The 20,257-nt window shown below is 45.0% G+C and overlaps 1 non-coding gene across 4 annotated transcripts in view; it reads right to left on the bottom strand.

Annotated features, from left to right (window-relative positions):
* Positions 1-20,257, bottom strand: part of LOC101015052 — a 137,751-nt gene that overhangs the window by 15,942 nt on the left and 101,552 nt on the right. For 2 of the 4 annotated variants that reach the window (XR_004178277.1, XR_004178278.1), the window contains exons 3-4: positions 2,131-2,365; positions 1,054-1,145 (exon numbers count right to left, since the gene is read on the bottom strand). This is a non-coding gene — a transcript (uncharacterized LOC101015052). Of the gene's footprint in view, positions 1-1,053; positions 1,146-2,130; positions 2,366-4,560; positions 5,082-20,257 lie in introns of those variants that run through there. The other 2 variants (XR_001894174.3, XR_004178279.1) reach the window with 2 other exon arrangements.

Genomic DNA, 20,257 nt, shown 5'->3' with positions numbered 1-20,257 from the left:
ATTTTATTATTATTATTTTGAGACAAGGTATTGCTCTATCACCCAGGTTGGAGTGCAGTGGTGCCATTACAGCTCACTGTAGCCTCAAACTCCTGGGCTCAGGCAATCCCCCTGCCTCAGTTTCCCAAGTAACTGAGACTACAGGTGCACTCCACCATGCCTGGCTAATTTTCTCATTTTCTTATAGAAACAGGGCCTTGCTATGTTGCCCAGACTGGTCTCAAACTCCTGACCTCAAGTGATCCATCTGCCTTGGCCTTCCGAAGTGCTGGAATTACAGGCATGAGCCACTGAGCTTAGCCCAATCCTCTCTTTAAAAATGACTTCTCTTATTATCTTTTTTTCTGACTAAAAAAGAAATTTCTTGTGTTAGTTTCCATTACTGCTACAACAAATTATCATATACTTAGTGGCTTAAAACAGCACAGATTTATTATCTCATAGTTCTGGGGTCAAAAGTCCAAAATGGGTCTCTCTAGGCTAAAATCAAGGTGCAACAGGACTGTATTCCTTTTGGGGGCTCTAGGGGAACCCATTCACCTTTTACACCTCCTAGAGGCTTCCACATGCCTTGGCTCATGGCCCCTTCTTCAAAGCCAGACGTGGCTGGTGAAGCCTTCCTCACACATATCACATCATTCTGACTTTCACTCTTCTGCCTCCCTCTTCCCCATTTTATTTATTTATTTATTTATTTATTTATTTATTTATTTTTGAGACAGAGTCTCGCTCTGTCGCCCAGGCTGGAGTACAATGGTGCTACCTCGAATCACTGCAAGCTCTGCCTCCTGGGTTCACACCATTCTCCTGCCTCAGCCTCCCAAGTAGCTGGGACTACAGGCGCCTGCCACTATGGCTGGCTAATTTTTTGTATTTTTAGTAGAGACGGTGTTAGCCAGGATGGTCTCACCGTGTTAGCCAGGATGGTCTTAATCTCCTGATCTCATGATCCGCCCACCTCGGCCTCCCAAAGCGCTGGGATTACAGGCGTGAGCCACCGCGCCCAGCCTCTCTTCCCCATTTTAAGGACCTTTGTCATTGCACTGGACTCACCTGGATGATCCAGGATACACTCCCCTTCTCAAAGGCAGCTGATCAGCAACCTTCATTCTATCTGTGGCCGTGGTTCCCTTTTGCCATGTAACCTAGCATATTCACAGGTTCTGGGGATTAGGATGTGGACATCTTTGATGTTATTATTTTGCCTACAACATACACATTCCTCGCAGAAAATGTAGGAATGCAGAAAAGGCATAAAAGAAAGTACATGACACTTCCAATTCCACTTCCTGGAAATAACTACTGTTGATGGCTTAGTGTATATTCATCAAGTCTTGTTCAGTGCATGTTTTTTTCTTTGTAAACTAGGTTTGTATGATAATATATATATAATCATTAATATTAAATTACTATATATAATGAATGACTATAAATATATATAGTATTTAATATTAGATTACTAAACACTATATATAATATATTACTAAACACTATTATAATAGTGTTATATATAAACAGTGTTTAGTAATTTTTCTTAATAATATGCATATATTCCCATGGCACTAAATATTTTTCCACATTTCATTTAAATGGCTTATCCAGCATTCTACTGTGTGGAATGTACTGTAATTTATTTAACTAATTTAGTTAATTCTCTGTTGTAAACATATAACTTATCTCTAGCTTTTCTTTAAGCCTGATACCCCTGTAGTAAACATCCCCAAATCTACATCTTTGTACATATTCTTAGCATATGTTCCCTAAAGGCACACCAAAGATTGGGTGACTATATCATTTATTCTCCAAAGCAGAATTCTTTGAGAGTGAAAAAGGATAATCTTAAAAATCCATAGTAATTAATAAATAACAATAAGCCAGGACTGTTCTGGGCATGACACACATTGGCAGACTGGCCTCCTGAAATGTTTACACTCCCACAGGCAGCTACCAAATGTACTTGCTCTAAGCCCTTGCTATTGCTGCCAGTCCTGTACCCCTACCCCCTCTCACCCTCTAGATCCCATCTTCCAAAAAACAACCACCACACACACTACAAATGCCATGACAGCTGTCACTGGAGAGGTGACAGTGTTGGTAGAGCTGTTTCTCATGGAAGGGAGAGGACTTTACCTGTAAGTCAGTCTTTGCCCTGGTTAACAATGATTTGACTTTTGGTGAGTTCATTGTGTCTTCTGATCCAGGTACATCCACTGGATTCGTTTTAAGGCAGCAATGACCTACCTTCCTTACCCGCACACAGGCCCAGGTACAGGCTCAGCCAGAAGAGGAATCTCCCAGGAGGGCCTCTCCCCAGGCCCAGGCAGGAAAGCACTGTCATGAATAGCATCTGCCAGGACAAGCTGACCTGCACAAGAGACAGTCCACCATGAAGAGCCAAGCATGAGCTGGCAGCTGCCGTCAGCTCAAATTGTCCAGTACACACACTTGGTCTTCAGAGGACTGACTTCCTCTTGGATAGAACCCTCTGAGACCATGACTGTCAAGAACACACCCAAATAAAGCAGCTGCCGAAACCGCAAAAACAAAAAGACTAGATTCATTGTGAACATGTTTTCTAACATTCAAATAGGGCTTTTGTTTTGTTTTGTTTTTGATTTTGGTGGAGGTCATTTGAGTCTTGTTATCAAGGTTACAAAGTGCTCTCTGGGAAAAGATCTGGGCCTATTTACTAGGCTGCCTTGCCTGGCTTTGCTTCTCGGGTATGAAATGAACATTGAGAATGCAGACAGTAAAGAAAAGACCTCAGGTATTTTTGACTTTTTTTTTTTTTTTTTTTTGAGACAGGGTCTCAATCTGTCACCCAAGCTGGAGTGCAATGGCGCGATCTAGGCTTATTGCCTCCCAGGTTCAAGTGATTCTCCCACGTCAGCCTCCTGAATAGCTGGGATCACAGGGGCGTGCCACCACACCCAGCTAATTTTTGTATTTATAGTAGAGACAGGGTTTCACCATGTTGGCCAGGCTGGCCTTGAACTCCTGACCTCAAGTGATCCACCCCTCTTGGCTTCCCAAAGTGCTGGGATTACAGGTGTGAGCCACCGCGCCCAGCCTATTTTTGACTTTCTGAATCAAGTAACCTGATGAAACCAGTCCCCTTGTCTACCCAGAATCCACTCAGGCTATACTTGATTCATACTTGTTTTTTTCAATTTTTAAACTTTTTTTAGAGACAGGGTCTCATTCTGTTACCCAGGCTGGAGTATAGTGGCACAATCACAGCTCACTGCAACCTCGAACTACTGGGCTCAAGCAATCCTCCTGCCTCAGCCTCCCAATTAGCTAGGACTACAGGCACGTGCCACCATGCCTGGATAATTTTTTAATTTTTTGTAGAAATGGAGTCTCACTGTGTTGACCAGGGTGATCTCAAACTCCTGGACTCAAGCAACCATCTCCCTTTAGCCTCCCTAAGCACTAGAATTACTGGTGTGAGCCACCATGCCTGGCCTGATTCATATGCTGACTCACATGCTAAAAAAGCCAACCTCAAATGGGCCCTGATAGAGCAATCTAGTTGGGGACAGTTTTACTTGTAAGTAACTGGCTCCCTGGCCTATAGAATACAAGCCTTCAGAAAAGCTCAGCACCCTGCCTCTCTCCCCCAAATAATGTTCCAGGTGATATTCTGCAAGCACACCGGGAAACTTTGCTCTGTTTGTTAACCTAGAAAATCAAATGAGCAAAGGACAGAGCAGGCTGGCCTGGGACAGGAACCGGCTACAAACCAGATCTCCAAAGCTTGGGCTTATTCTCTGAAAGAAATGCTCTTTTTAATTTCAACTCTGATGTCTTGGTGGAGACATTCAACTGGAGATCTGGGGTCTTTGATATAAGCAAAGGCAAGCTTGTGGGATCACCACTGGCCACAGAAAGAAGCCCAGTTATTTGGGAAAGAAAATCCCAGGCTCAGAGAGTGAAGAGTGTGTCAGATTTCTCATGTCAAAAGTCAGCTTTTGTATTCAGAATGGAGCCAGAAGGTCCTGAATCCAGAATGGCCTAGAGCGTCCCCACATGCTGTCCTGGTGGGGGCCTTAGCAGGTGGATTTTGATAAAGATACCTTTGTACGCTAAGCATAGAAAAAAGAGAAATGTTGGCTCTAGGCTGGGTATGGTGGCTCACACCTGCAATCCCTTGGGAGGCCAAGGCAGGTAGATCACTTGAGTCCAGGAGTTCGAGACCAGACTGGGCAACATGGCAAAATCTCATCTCTACAAAAAATACCAAAATTAGTTGGGCATGGGGTCACCCACCTGTAATCCCAGCTACTAGGGAGGCTAAGGTGGGAGGATCAATTGGGTCCATGAGATCAAGGCTGCAGTGAGCTGTGTTTGCACCACTGCACTCCAGTCTGGGTGACAGAGCAAGACCTTGTCTCAAAAAAGGAAAAAGAAAAAAGTTGGCATTAGCACCTCGAACCCTAGATGACTTCCTGAGTGTCATATTCTTTGGCTGCTACTCTGGAGTCACATCTCAGAGAAGATCTGGACAGATGGCTTTGGTCTTTGTGTTTGCAGGTCCTTTTCCCCTCAGATACTCACCTGCCCTACTCTCTCACCTCATCCACGCCTCTGCACAGATATTAGCGGATATCTCTGCTGATAAAAGTTGCGATTGCACCAGGCACAGTGCCTCACACCTGTAATCCCAGCACTTTGGAAGGCTGAGGCAGGAGGATTGCTTGAGGCTAGGGGTTCAAGACCAGCCTGGGCAACATAGCAAGACCTTATCCCTGCAAAAAAAAAAAAAAAAACAGTTGTAGCTCATCAATTACCCTATCTGAAATAGCTCTGAACTCCCTTATTTTCCTTTATTGCACGTGTTACTACATCCCATTATATTTTATATGAATGTGTTTAATATTTGCCTCCCTGGTTAAAATGTAAAGTGCATGAATGGAGACATTTTTATTTATAGTCAGGTCCGCAGATCTTAGGATAGTGCCTGGCACATAAGAGCACAATAAATATTTGTTGAATGAGTCTTAGAGTTGAGTCAAACATCAGATAGCAGGTATTTCTACTGGGCAACTGTGTACTCACCCGAGAGGTGTGTGGAAGAGAGGAGTCTGGAGAAGAGGTCTGGATGGAAACAAATAGATGACTTTGCCCCAGAAGGAGATGGAAGGAATGAAGAAAGAGAGAGAGAAAGAGAGAGAGGGAGAGAGAGGAGGTGGAACGAATTGTAATTCCTATTCATAGCCACAAGATGGCACTATTGCCTTATTCTACTCTGCAAAGCTGAATTCCTAGCAGAATCAGGTCGCTTTGGGATTCTGCCTTTCTGGGTTCCTCGCTTCTCTCCGCTTTCCTCCCTTTTGTCTTCCTCTCCCTCCGTTTTTAAACAGTGTTTTTATGGTGGACTTGAGCAATAGTATAGCAGAAGCCATTGGTGAAATTCAGAGAGAGATCCCCGAGATGGATATTTGGCCACAGTAAGCACACTGGTTTGCTCATTGGGCACGACCGGAAGGCCTGGGTTCACCTGCTTCCTCTGCTCTCTGGGCCAGAACCCATAGCCTTGCTGTTCTGGACCGGCCTGTGGCTTGGGAAGCCTCCAGGGACAATCTTGCCTCTCCCTCCCTTACTCCGTCCTCCCCGCCCCCTAACATGCTTATCTGGGAAGCACCTGCCCTCAGATCTGGTTCCAGGGGTCCTTGCTTTCCTCTTGAGAAACTGTAAACATGCACAGAATGTCTCCTGGTGGGGGTTCTGAGGCCTTTTCCTCCCTGGTATTTTAGCCTAAGGAAAAAGCATTCAGTGGTGTGGGGATGGTGGGTGGAGCTTGCGGTATTTTTCTAAGACTTTTGTAGTTGGGGAACAAATCTCCAGGGAAGGGGCAGGGCCTCGGGCTAATTCCAGTACAGTAGGATCGTGGCCATGAAAACATCACACAAAGGAAACTTCAAAGCTCTTCCCCAGTCTGAATGGGCAGGGCCTGCTGAGAGGTCAGATGTTAACTTGCTCTAAATGCCCTCTTGCTTTCAGGTGCCCCTGCAGGCCTGCACAGCCCTTGGGGACCCGCCCTCTCTCAGGTCAGAATTCCACAGGGCTCTGAAGCTTCCTCACCCATTGCTCCCCATCCCTGTGCTTGAAGCAAAGCCAGGGAGGGCAGAGTCCAGAAGTTGGGGTCTGGTTCTGACTGTTCTCTGGCCTTAGGAGTAGAGGCAATTTCATCTCTGCAAAGTGAGGCTGGGGCTGAGGAATGAAATTACACCTTCATCCTGCTCAGTCTCGCCTCATCCCCAAACCTTGTCAAACCCTGACACAGCTACTTTGCAGGGAGTGGTGAGAATTAGGAATGCTGCAAGGTCACTTAGGGTGATCGTTAGGACAGTCATTAATTTCTGAGGCCCAAGAGTGACTCATTTATCTCTGATAGACACAGGGATCAAAGGAGAGTATTTATGGCTTAGAAACAAACCTCCCATTCTTTCCCCTGCTATAATAAATAATAAAAAGCTCCCAAGCCTCCCTCCCTTGTCCATCGCTTCCCTGCCCTTTCCTCTCTGTCTTAACTGTCCCTGCACAAAAATTAACCCTCCTCTTGCCTCTCTGTACTTTTCCCCTTCCTTCTGCAAGAACCAGAGAGGGGAAGAGAACTAACTGGCCCTGAGAGCTTCAGCTGCAACTGTGCTGTGGAGTGAGGGGTGCTGATCCCAGGGGAAGACACAAGCCGGGCCAAGGGTGGGTGTCAGTTGGGCTCTCCCTGGGAATTGACCATGTTTACTTTGCCTAAGTAGGTATATCAGGGCCTGGTTAGGCTAGAAAGTGGACTGTCCCCAGGTTTATCAGCTGTGTGACCTTGAGCAAGCTACTTTTTTAAAGCCTCAGTTTCCCAATCTATAAAAGAAGGATAATAATAGCATCACAGACTGGCTGATGAGAATGACATAAGATAAAATATGCAAACTGCTCAGCACAGAGCCTGATGCAAAATAATGGCCACCACATTTACCAGGACCTCAACATCCTTATTTCCAAGAACTTGAGGCTGGAGTACAAACTGAGTCCTTCATGTTCTGTTGTAGCTCTGGGAGACGCCAAAGTGAGGATGGGTGTGGACTTCCCAGGACGCTGGGCCCCCACTGTAACAGGAAACAGATCACACAAGGAGGGGTCCTCAGCCTTAAGGATGCCGTGAGGTGGGCCTAGGTCATAGCTTCTCACTGCGGCACTGTTGACAGACCATTCTTCGTGGTAAGGCTTTGTTCTGTGCATTGTAGGCTGCTTTGCAGCATCTTTGGCCTCTGTTCACTAGATGCCGGTAGCAGCCTTCTAGTCATGACTATCAAAAATGCCTTTAGACATTGTCAGATGTCTTCCAGGGGACAAAACCGTCCTTGGTTGAGAGGCACTGGTCCAGGAAGGAGGGAAACAAAGGGGCACCCTGGCAAGGGGGAGGAGGCAGGTGTGAGCCTGAGCACAAGAGCCCCTCATGCCCTGGGCAGGGCTGGGGCAGACCCTCAGCGCTGAGTGTGGAGATTGGCCCTGGAAGACGACGTTCGAGATCTCTAGTAAGGCTATGGCCTTGCTTCCTCAAGAGCTGATGCCCTGCTTGGACATGGACCCCTGGATTCCCCGCAGCCCAAACCAACATACATAACCCTGTCCAGCCCCAGGAGTGCTGGCCAAGAAACAGTGCCCTGGCGGCACAGAACGCTCACTAAGTGGACCCTGGGCCCATTCTCATCTCAGTGCAGAGCATGGAGCCAGGCTGGCCCTGCCACTCACTCACGGTGTGGCCCTGGGCAAATTGTTTCACCTCTCTGTTCCCCAGGATCCTTATCTGTAAAAATACCTGCCTCCGCAGGTTGTTGTGAGGATTAAATGACTTCATATTTTGAAAATACTTAGAAGAGAGCCTGGCTCATAGCAAGCACTAAGTGTTTGTTAAAGAAGCCAAAACCCAGAAAGAAGCTGCTGCAGACCAGGCGATGATGCAGCCTTCTGTATGTCAGAGGGTGCCCCAGCCGTGACCTCAGGTCCAGCAGTTGTTTCCAAGGGCCTCTGGCCATTTGTATCTGGGGGTGGTGGGTGTGTCTGGGATCCCTGCAGCATCTCCCCTGTGGAGGTGGTGGTTCTTAGGAAGGTTCATTTTGACCAGAGAGAATACTCAGTGCAGTGGGCTCCAGAACTTCCCACTTGACAGCCCCTGGGAATTTCTTTGACTTGAGGGTACTGGGAGAAAAATCTTTTCCTCTACCAACTTAGGTTTGAGGAGGGGGTTTGTGAAATGACTCACAATAGACATAGGAACAGGAAAAAAGATGAGGTTATTCATGTGTGGTAGCACTCAGTAATAAGTACCTTGCTGTACAGCCGGGGTAGAAGTTTAAATACCAACTTAGCAAAAGGGAGGCAATGAGAGCTTCGGAGGCTGGAAGGGCCTGATGGGGCTTGTTTACATAACGTTTTGGGAATGTCCCAGTGCCCAAGGCCAGTCACCTCCCTGACTGGAGACCTCTGGGGGTGGAGATAAGGAGATAAACTCTGTTTTAGCCAGCTAAGAGTTCAGTGGTGATTTCTTTTTTTTTTTTTTCTTTTCCTTTTCCTTCTTTTATTCTCAGACCTCACAGGATGGATCTTTCTCTTCCCTTTTTTCTTATTTTTCTTTTCTCACCCTCCCCCAATTCAGATTTCTTTTTGCATCTATTGTTGAAGCATCTGTTGTTGGATTTTGGTTGCTTAAAGGAAAGTACCTTCAATTTGCTAGGAAGAGAGAAGGAGCCAGGGAAGGAGCTGTGAGTGAGTTTCTGCGACTTTTTGGGAAGCCTAGTATTTCCTGTCTGGCAGAGGAGGCAAAACCCCAGTCCGGAAGCCTCCCCAAACACGCAGCGAGAAACACCACTGAGAGTGGCCAGGTGCTCTGCATGAGTTATCTATTGCTATGTAACAAATTGCCCTAAAACACAGCAGCCTCAACAGCAAAACATGTGTCATCGCTAATGTTAACTTAGAGTCAGGAATTTGGACACGGCTAAGGTGGGTGGTTCTGGTTCAGGGTCTCTCTTGAGGTTGCGGTCAAGATATTAAACAGAGCTGCTCTCACGTGAGGGCTTGATGTGAGGCTGGAGGATTCATGTTCAAGATGGATCCTCACATGGCGTTGGCAGGAGGCCTCAGTTCCTCACCTCTGGGACTTCTGAGAGGGCTGCATGAATGTCCTTACAACACAGCAGCTGGCTTCCATAGCGAGCAGCCCAAGGCAGAAACTAAGGCAGGCTAATCACAGCCTCTTTCTTAAGCTAGCCTTGAAGGCATATGCCATCACTTCTGCTGTGCTCTGTAGGCCATGCAGACCGACCCTGATACAAATGTGGCAGGAGACCATTCAAGGGCCTGAAAACTAGGAGATCAGAATCACTGAGAACCTGGCTACAACAGGCTTTCAGTTCCCCTCCCAGAAGAATGTTCACCTGCTGACTGGCCCAGGTGTCAGCCAGGCTCAGGCACATGCTGGAGAAGCCCCTCAGACTGAAACCCCAATGGGCTGGGGTGGATTCAGTGCTGCTACCAACCGCCTCAGCCTGCCTCCTCGGTGAACACTGTACCCACTCAGAATCGGGCAAGGCATCCCCATGGTGGAATAAGAGCTCTGAGCACTGGGTGGGAGAAGCATTGACCTCTTGGGACCCTCTCCAAGTTAAGACTGGGAAAGGAAGTCTTCACACCAAAAAAGTTCGTAAGAGAGAGAACAGAAGGGAAACATGCGACTGTCAATAGGTAGAGCTGGGGGGCAGTGGGGGCTGGAACTTGATGTGGTGGGGCACCTGCTGCAGGCTTCAGGGAGAAGATAGGGCCTGAGTTCAGTCCGGAGCACCAAATCCAGACATGACGAACTACAGTCAGCCTCCCAGTGCTTCACGCTCCCAGCCAGTGCCCACACTGTCCTCTCCAGCAGGAATACCTCTCCCAGTTCCTCCCATTCTTCTTGACTCCATTATGTTCCTCCAGACTCAGCTCAACGTGCTCCACCTCTAAGCTGTCTCTGACACCTTCCCATCAGATGCAGCCGTCTGCCTCCATGCCTCAAAGCACCCTCACGTCTCCATCATGCTTGATATCATTGCTTCCTCCCCACTAGACTTTAACCTCCTTGAGGGCAGGTGATAATGTCAGACTCAAATCATATGGTGCCTAGCACAGTGCCTGGTGTGTACTCAGCAGTGATTTTATGTTTGAGAAGGAAAGGAGGGAGAAGAGGAAGGAACAGAAGAAGGATGGATTCAGGAGACAGCAAATAATTCATCATCTATCTTTCTCCCCTTCATTCCCCAAGAGTGGGACGTCAAGCATTATCAGAGCTGTTGGCCAGAACCACTTGTCCCGTCCCCGCCACGTGAAAAATAAGCTGGACAGGCTGGGTTCTATAATATGCTGTTTGAGAAACAGCTTTTGGTTACTGAAAGCAGGCAGCAAAAGTGGACGGGAGGAGTCTGTGTTCCCAGGATATGCTGACTTTGCTGGAGAAGCCTGAGGTTAATAACAGATGGAAAGCACCCCATGGTAACAATCTTTGCGGGAAAATCTTGTGACCATCAAGTTCCCTGAAAGCAGTCAGCAGTGCCTCAGGGAGACTGAATTTCTGTGAGTAAAGTGACTGAAGGCCATCACATGGGGTCACCCCAGAATGAGACCAGTCTTTTAGAAGTCATCGCCAGGGACTGAAGGTTCCAGGGCACCTGAGTTCCCCTGGAGCTGCCTGAGGCCACCCTCTGCCCTCACTATCCAAACCCCAGGGTGACCAACCTTGGTTGGTCACTGCCTGGCGCATATTAGACCTCTGGGTAGCCACAGCCACTCCCTGGAGCTCTGTTTCCATTTGTGTTAAACATTAACTGATGTTTTGTTTTGGTTTAGTTTTTTTTTCTTTTTGTGGAGACTTCACGTGCTCAAAATGAATTAGCCTTACTTCTTGGTTCAAGGCATGCCATCTTTGTTGGTATATGCAGGGCTCAATTGCATTTTACTTCACCTTATTTCTTGGCCCCCTTCAGCCCATCCCCAATCTCGCTTTTCTCCTCTTACCACAGGACCCATTCCCATGATTTTTGTGTGTCTTCCCTCCCAATCTGTAGTTTGATTTGCACGCAGGTCTGAGATTGGTGTTTTTTTGTGCATATTTTAAAAATATGTGGGCCAGGCACGTTGACTCACACCTGTAATCCCAGCACTTTGGGAGGCCTGAGCGGGTGGATCCCGAGGTCAGGAGATCGAGACCATCCTGGCTAAAATGGTGAAACCTTGTCTCTACTAAAAATACAAAAAATTAGCCAGGCGTGGTGGCGGGCGCCTGTAATCCCAGCTATTTGGGAGGCTGAGGCAGGAGAACCGCTTGAACCTGGGAGGCAGAGGTTGCAGTGAGCCGAGATCGCACCACTGCACTCCAGCCTAGGTGACAGAGCGAGACTGTCTCAAAAAAAAAAAACAACATAAATAAAAATATGGGTAAGTAGTCTTTGGTATACATCTCATTCTGCTTCTCACCCTTTTCCAAAGTTATGTTTTTGAGATTGATCCAAGTTGATATAAGTGGATGTGGCCAGAGCATTCCTTTTATCTGCTGAACTATTATCATTTGCATATAACACATTTTATCTAGTTTCCTATTAGTAAATTTCTAGGTATTTTCAAATTGTCCCTATTATAAACAATTCTGCAACGGACTTCCTCTTACACGTTTTGTAAGAGTTTCTCTGGGCTCAGCATCTAGGAGTGGATGGAATTGCTGGTGGGAAGATCTGTCTGTATTTAGTTTCTCTTACTATTTCTCATCTTCTTCCCGGAAAGGTTATACTGGTTGACATTCCCGGAGGGTTTCTGTTTTCCTTCACCTTTGGCAGTACTTGATATTAGCCAAGTTTTTAATATTTGCCAATCTGATAGGTATAAGATCTACAGCTATATCTTAACCACTTTCTCCTGGTTTTCCTTCCCATCTCCGCCTGTTTCCCCAAAGTGTCAGCCTGTTCTGTTCTCACCCCCTCAGGGAAGGGACATAATGACAGAAAGTAGGAGGCAGGAGGGAGAAGTGTTTCTTTCTGGCTTTTGAGTTTTAAAACCCTAGATTCTTGGGGGACCAAAGAGGATCCATGGCACAGAAAAAAAAGATCTGGGAAAAAATACATGGAAAATTGAGGCAGAGCAAGCAACCCTCCTTGTGCCAGCCCCACTTGACAACAGGACTTGGGCTGGGTGTAGGAGAGTGCTAGGAGGAATGTGAGGCAGTCCATAGCAGGACTGTGACCCCAACACTTAGAGGCCGAGGCGGGTAGTGTCAACACAGGAGTGGGCCAGGTTGAAGTGCCCCCGGGAGTGGTCTGGACTATGGCTGCCTCAGGCCTTCCTCATGATCCTTTTCAACTCTGGCTGGTTGTTGCACTGTGGAAGTTGGCCTAGTGTTACCACATCTTTCCATTTTTTTTCAAGAGAATCTAAAATCAGAATTTTTTTGAGGAAGTTCCCCTTAAAAAATAAGTTATTATTAGCCGCTAAAGGCTTACAAAAAACAAAGTTAATGAAAACTTCAAACATATTTAAAAATAAGCAAAAGAGTATAATGAATCCCCGTGTATCCACCACCAAGTTTCCACAATTGTCAACTATGGCCAATTTTGTTTCATCTATAACCCCACCTATTTCCCTTCATTCAGAATTATGTTGAAGTAAATCCAATTCATCATTTTCTTGTAAAGGTAAGAACTCTTATTTCTTTTCTTTTCTTTTCTTTTTTTTTTTTTGGGACAGAGTCTCCCTCTCTGTTGCCAGGCTGGAGTGCAATGGTGCGTTCTCAGCTCACTGCAACCTCCACCTCCCGGGTCCAAGCAATTCTCCTGCCTCGGTCTCCTGAGTAGCTGGGATTACAGGCACATGCCACCACGCCCAGCTAATTTATGTTAGTAGAGACGGAGTTTCACCACGTTGACCAGGATGGTCTGGATCGCCTGAGCTCGTGATCTGCTCACCTCGGCCTCCCAAAGTGCTGGGTTTACAGGCATGAGCCACAAGCCACCATGCCCAAAGAATGCTTCTTTCTTTTCTTTTCTTTCTTTTTTTTTTTTTTTTTTTTTTGAGATGGTGTCTTACTCTGTCACCTGGCAGGAATGCAGTGGCACAATCTTGGCTCACTACAACCTGCGCCTCCTGGGTTCAAGCAATTCTCCTACCTCAGCCTCCTGAGTAGCTGGGATTACAGGCGCCTGCCACCACACCCAGCTAATTTTTGCATTTTTAGTAGAGACGGGGTTTCACCACATTGGCCAGGCTGGTCTCAAACTCCTGACCTCAGGTGATCCACCCACCTTAGCCCCCCAAAGTGCTGGGATTATAGGCGTGAGCCACTACGCCCAGCATAGAACTCTTATTTCTAACCATGACACATATAATAACTAAATAAAATCCCAGTAATTTCCTACCATCAAATAACCTGTAGTGTTAAAATTTATAATTTTCTCACAAAATGTTTATTTAATATTATTTTACTTTGTATAGTGTGTCTGAAACAGGATCTAAACCCAGCCCACACCTTGAGAGTGACTGGTAGGTATATTTTTAAGTCTTCTTTAATCTGTAGGTTTGTGCTCCCACCTTTTTTTCCCTTGCAATGTATTTGTTAAAGAAGCTAGGCCTGGCCGCCAGCCTCGCCCAACCCAGCATTGGGAGGCCGTAGATCGGTGGATCAATGCAGGTCAGGAGACCTGGACCGTTCCCAAAGCACACGGTAAACCCTACCTGAAATGCACCAGGCCATGGTGCATGGGCCGCAGTCCCCACCGGAGGCTGAGGCAGGCAGGAGAATGGCGTGAACTGGAGGTGGAGCTTGTGCGAGCTGAGATCCGCCACTGCACCCCAGCCTGGGCGACAGAGCAAGACTGGCCTCAAAAAAAAAAAAAAAAAAAAAAAAAAAAAAAAGAAGCTAGGCCTTTTGTCCTACAGAGTTTTCCATGGTCTGGATTTTGCTGGTGTCATTTAACATGCTCCCCTGTCTTCTGTGTTTCCTGTATATTCATATTTGGATCTAAAAAGCTAAAGCCAGCCTGGGCAACATAGTGAGACTCCGTCTCTACAAAATAAAAATAAAACAATTAGCTGGGTGAGTGGCATACACCTGTAGTCCCAGTTACTTAGGAGGCTGAGGTGGGAGGAGTGTTTCAGCCCAGGAGGTGGAGGCTGCAGTGAGCCATGATCATACCAGTACACTCTAGCCTGGACAACAGAGCAAGACCCTGCCTCAAAAAAATAAATAAATAGACTGGGTGTGGTGGCTCACGCCTGCAATCCCAGCACTTTGGGAGGCTGAGGAGGGTGGGTTGCTTAGGTCCAGGAGTTTGAGACAGCCTGGGCAACACGGCAAAACTCCATCTCTACAAAAAATACAAAACTTAGCCAGGTATCGTGGCATGTCCTGTAATCCCAGCTACTTGTGAGGCTGAGGTGGGAGGACTGCTTGAGCTCTGGGGGCAAATGTTGCAGTGAGCCAACATGCTAGCCTGGGTGACAAGGGGAGACCCCATCTCAAGAATAAATAAATACATATATACGTAAAAATTTTAAAATTAAAAATAAATAAATAAAATAAATAAAAAATAAAAAACTAAAGCTCTTATTCTTAAAAAAGTTCATAATCTTTTCAAAATAATCTTTAAATACTGTCTGAGCCAAACAAAATACATATGTTCTAGCTCTTCAAATATTCTAGTCTTTTGTCTTTTGATCCGCAAATTCATAGTATCTTTTCAGGTACTTAGTTCTTTAATTTCTCTCAGCAATGTTTTCTAGTTTTCAACGTACAGGTCTTGTCCATCTTTGGTCAAGTTTATCCCAAACCAGCCCTCCAGGTGAGTTTGACGCACTTACGTCTTAAAGTTGAGAATCATGTCTCTACCTCACACCTGTTACTTAAATATGGTGCTGGAAAAGTAAATATTAGAACAAAATATGCAAGAAATATCAGTAATTCAAGCATAATTGGGAACTTTAAAAATCCAAGGCAGGGGTTGTAATTCATATGAATTAATAAAACAGTTGAGCAAAGTAGATGAATATAAGATAGTGTATACTCAAAACACAATTCAATTCCTTTAAACTGGTTAGAAATTTTAATTAAAAATAAGATCCCTGCCAGGCCCGGTGGCTCATGCCTGTAATCCCAGCACTTTGGGAGGCTGAGGCGGGTGGATCACCTGAGGTCAGGAGATTTGAGACCTGCCTGGCCAACACAGTGAAACCCCGTCTCTACTAAAAATACAAAAAAAAAATTTAGCTGGGTGTGGTGGTGCATGCCTGTAATCCCAGACACTCGGGAGGCAGAGTCAGGAGAATCGCTTGAGCCCGAGAGGCGGAGGTTGCAGTGAGCAGATATCGCACCATTGCACTCTAGCCTGGGCGACAGACTGAGACTCCATCTTCAAAATAAATAAATAAAATAAGATCCCCTTCTCAATAGTAACCAAAAATAAACTGAATAAGAAATTTAATCATATTCAGTGATCTAATATATGGTTTTTAAAAAAAAAAAAAAAAACTATATGTGGCTAGTTACATCAGCTCATGCCTGTAATCCCAGCTCTTTCGGAGGCCTAGGCAGAAGGATCATTGAGCCCAGGAGTTCAAGACCACCCTGGGTAACATAGTGACACCCCTGTTTCTACAAAAAATTAAAAAATTAGCTGGGCATGGTGGCTATGCCTGTGATCTCAGTTACTTAGAAGATCGAAGTGGGAGGATCACTTAAGCCTGGGAGGTCGAGGCAGCAGTGAGCCATCATTGTGCCACTGCACTCCAGCCTGAGTGACAAAGCAAGACTGTGTGTCAAAAAAATTGTTTTTAATTGTATATGTTTCTATGTGTTTACAAATATGTATGTAAATGAATAGAAAAAAAGCCTGGAAAGCTGAGACAAGTGATTTTCCCAAGGAAAGGAAAGAGGATGAAGGGAAAGTAAGGGAGAGCTTGTCTGCCTCCTTTGAATTTTTTTCCATGCTAATGTGTTCATGTAGTACTTATGTAACGAAACAAAACCTTTACAAAGAAGCATATGATTTCATTTTCTCAAATTATTGACACATTGATGTGAAAATGTCTCAAAAGATTATCACACAAACTTAATAGCAATTATGTACAGATGGTGGCATTTCAATAGCTTTCACTGTGATTTTTCTTTTTTAGTGTTGCTCACTGTTTTATAATGAGCATGTATTATTTCTGTAATAAAAAAAGTTGTGGTCAGGGGTGGTACCTCACGCCTGTAATCCAGGCATTCTAGGAAGGGGAGGCAGGCAGATTACCTGAGGTCAAGGGTTCAAGACCAGTGTGGCCAACATGGTGAAACCTGTCTCTACCAAAAAGTATAAAAATTAGCCAGATGTGGTGGGACACACCTGTAGTCCCAGCTACTTGGAAGGCTGAGGCAGGAGAATCGCTTGAACTCAGGAGGCAGAGGTTGCAGTGAGCCAAGATTGTGCCATTGCACTCCAGCCTGGGCAACAAGAGCAAAACTCCATCTCAAAAAAAAAAAAAAGAAAGAAAAAAGAAAGTAGGAGAAACAGAATATAAACAAGCACAAAAATAGTGTTCCTATTTATAATTTATAGTATATTCACATAAAACAAAGGTAAATATTCCCAGGTTATAAATAGATCAATTAATATCAATTAGCCTTTCAAAACAAAAGACTTCCTGTTAAAATATTTACTCCACTCTCCTATTATGAAGCCTACTGATCACAGCGAAACAAATGAAAAATAGGGAAAGAGGCCTCCGTTTTTTTTTTTTTTTTTTTTTTTGAGACGGAGTCTCGCTCTGGCACCCAGGCTGAAGTGTGTGGTGTCCAGTGATGTGACCTTGGCTCGCTGCAACCTCCACCTGCTGAGTTCAAGCAATTCTCCTGCCTCAGCCTCCTGAGTAGCTGGGACTACAGGCGCGCATCACTATGCCCAGCTAATTTTTTGTATTTTTAGTAGAGACAGGATTTCACCATGTTGGCCAGGCTGGTCTTGAACTCCTGACCTCGTGATCCGCCCACCTCAGCCTCCCAAAGTGCTGGGATTACAGGTGTGAGCCACTGCACCCGGCTGAGGCCTCTGTTTTCAATGAGACAAATAACTACAGAACCAAACCAGAGCCCATAAAGCAAACCTGCTGTTACTGTAAGATGGGAACTGTAACAGGAGAGAGATGCCAGGTGCCTCCTTGGACCGAGGGTAGGACACAGATTACTCCAAAAGTCCGTGATAGAAGCTTGGCTGATAACGCTTGAAATCTATTAATATCTCAGCAATACCTAGCACAGGCTGGTCCCCAGAGACTGGGGAAGTCCTGTAGAGAGCTGACAGGCACTGCAGAATGGCAGGGGAGGTGGGCCTGCAGGAACTACCTTGCTAACCTAGCCTCCAGAAAGGCAGTCATGCAAGAAGGATGAGTGGGGAAGGAGGATGCGGAGGTGGGACCGCCGGGTTGCACCCAGGGACCTGTAAGTGTGGGCCACATGGACTTCCTGAACACGAAAAGCTGTGGGGAGATGACCCCCAAGAAAAAGGAAGTAAATGAAAGGGTGTTTGAGATAACAAAACCTATTGAAGCTGAAGGATTCCTACATTCTCTCCAACATCCCTAGCCCTTTCTCCACTCCTTATACTGCTATTCAGCCAGTAGTGGATCCCATTCAAAGATAAACAATAACCCAGGGAACCATATTGGATTTACACATAGAAATTGCAGAGGAAGGAAATATACACAAAAGCCTGATGAAAAAAATAAACACCGCAAGAATAATTACCCAAGGAAACAGAAAATATGTTCAGATACATTCTCCATATTCTCAAAGAAATTTCAGACAACACTATTTCTAGAAAAAGGCTGCAAAGACAAGACATAAGAATTCAAAAAAGAGATTCTAAAATGAGAGAAGATAAAAAGCAAGCTAATAAGTTCAGGATAAAAATGGAAGAATAAAATCTGATAGAGATGGAAGCTACATTAGAAGCCAAAAAAACAAAAAACAAAAAAAAAAACCCACAAAAAACAGTTGAAAAATTGATGGCAGGCACAGTGGCTTACACCTGTAATTCCAGCACTTTGAGAAGCCAAGGTGGGCATATCACTTGAGGTCGGGAGTTCGAGACCAGCCTGACCAACATAGAGAAACCCTGTCTCTACTAAAAATACAAAATTAGCCAGGCGTGGTGGTACATGTCTGTAATCCCAGCTACTCGGGAGGCTGAGGGAGGAAAATTGCCTGAACCTAGGAGGCGAAGGTTGCAGTGAGCCGAGATGGCACTATCGTACCAGCCTGGGCAACAAGAGCAAAACACTGTCTAAAAAAAAAGAAAAAACTGACTCTAGTTCAATATCTGGTGGGCAAAAACCAGGAAATCACACAAAACGAAATGAATAGCTGGGTATGGAGGCACACACCTGTGGTTCCAGCTACTTGGGAGTCAACCTGACTGCACCCCAGCCTGGGCAGCAGGGCAAGACCCTGTCTCAAAAAAAAAAAAAAAAAAAGAAAATTATTATTCTTATGGGAGACCAATAAAAGAGATCTCCAGCAGCTTGCAGTGAGCTGAGATCGCGCCACTGCACTCCAGCCTGGGCGACAGAGCGAGACTCCATCTCAAACAAAAAAAAAAAAAGAGAGATCTCCAGCATTTCTGAAGGAGAATAAACATTTCTGGAAAAAAAAAGAGAATAAATGAAATTAAGTATAAATTATTTCAAAAAATAATAGAACTTTCTTGAAATAAGGATGATTTCAATCTGCTGATCAAAAGGGCATAGATGTTCCAAGAAAAATTGACGTAGACTGTTCAACATCAAGAGATATCCTACTGAAGTTATGAGACACCAAGGACAAAGAAAACCTCATGTGGTTAACCATGCAAAAAAGCATTTACAAAAGGAAAAACCAGGTTTTTTCACAATGCCAAAAGACAGAGGACCAACATTTTTAAAGTTCTGAAGGAAAGAAAACATGACACAAGAATTTTCTTTTTTAAAAACTTTTTCTTTTAGGTTCAGGGGTACATGTGCAAGTTTGTCATATAGGTAAACTCACATCGTAGGGCTTTGTTGTACAGATTATTTTGTCACCCAGGTACTAAGCCTAGTACCCAATAGTTATTTTTTCTGATCCTCTCCCTCCTCCACCCTTCACCCTCAAGTAGACCCCAGTGTCTATTGTTCCCCTCTATGTGTCCATGTGTTCTCATCATTTAGCTCCCACTTATAAGTGAGAACATGCAGTATTTGGTTTTCTGTTCCTGCATTAGTTTGCTAAAGATGATGGCCTCCAGCTCCATCCTGTTCCTGCAAAGAACATGATCTTGTTCTTTTTTATGGCTATGTAGTATTCCATGATGCATATGTACCACATTTTCTTTATCGAGTCTACCATTAATGGGCATTTAGGTTGATTCCATGTCTTTGCTATTGTGAGTGGTGCTGCAGTGAATATATGCATGCATGTCTCTTTATGGTAAAGCCATTTATATTCCTTGGGGTATATACCCAGTAATGGGATTGCTGGGTTGAATGACAGTTCTGTTTTTAGCTCTTTGTGGAATCACCACACTGCTTTCCACAATGGTTGAACTAATTTTACATTCCCATTAACAGTGTATGACTGTTCCTTTTTCTCCACAACCTCACCAGCATCTGTTTTTACATTTTTTTTTTTTTTTTTGAGATGGAGTCTCACTCTGTTGCCCAGGCTGGAGTGCGGTGGTGCTATCTCAGCTCACTGCACCCTCCGCCTCCCAGGTTCAAGCCATTCTCCTGCCTCAGCCTCCCAAGTAGCTGGGACTACAGACGCTTGCCACCACGTCCGGCTAATTTTTTGTATTTTTAGTAGAGATGGGGTTTCACCATGTTAGCCAGGATGGTCCACCCACCTCAGCCTCCCAAAATGTAATCCCAAAATGCTGGGATTACATGCGTGAGCCACCGTGGCCGGCGTTAACTTTTTAATAATAGTCATTCTGACTGGTGTGAGATGGTATCTCATTGTGGTTTTTATTTGCATTTCTCTAATGATCAGTAATACTGAACTTTTTTTCACATGCTTGTTGGCCCCATGTATGTCTTCCTTTGAAAAGTGTCTGTTAATGTCCTTTGCCTACTTTTTAATGAGGTTGTTTTTTTCTTGTAAATTTGTTTAAGTTCCTTATAGATGCTGGATATTAGACCTTTGTGGAATGCATAGTTAGCAAAAATGTTCTCTTATTCTCTAGGTTGTCTG

The sequence above is a fragment of the Papio anubis genome, chromosome 14 (genome assembly GCF_008728515.1).
Source record: "Papio anubis isolate 15944 chromosome 14, Panubis1.0, whole genome shotgun sequence".
Lineage (NCBI taxonomy): Eukaryota > Metazoa > Chordata > Mammalia > Primates > Cercopithecidae > Papio > Papio anubis.
Note: the sequence above shows the minus strand (reverse complement) of the source record. Positions and strands in the feature narration are given on the sequence as shown.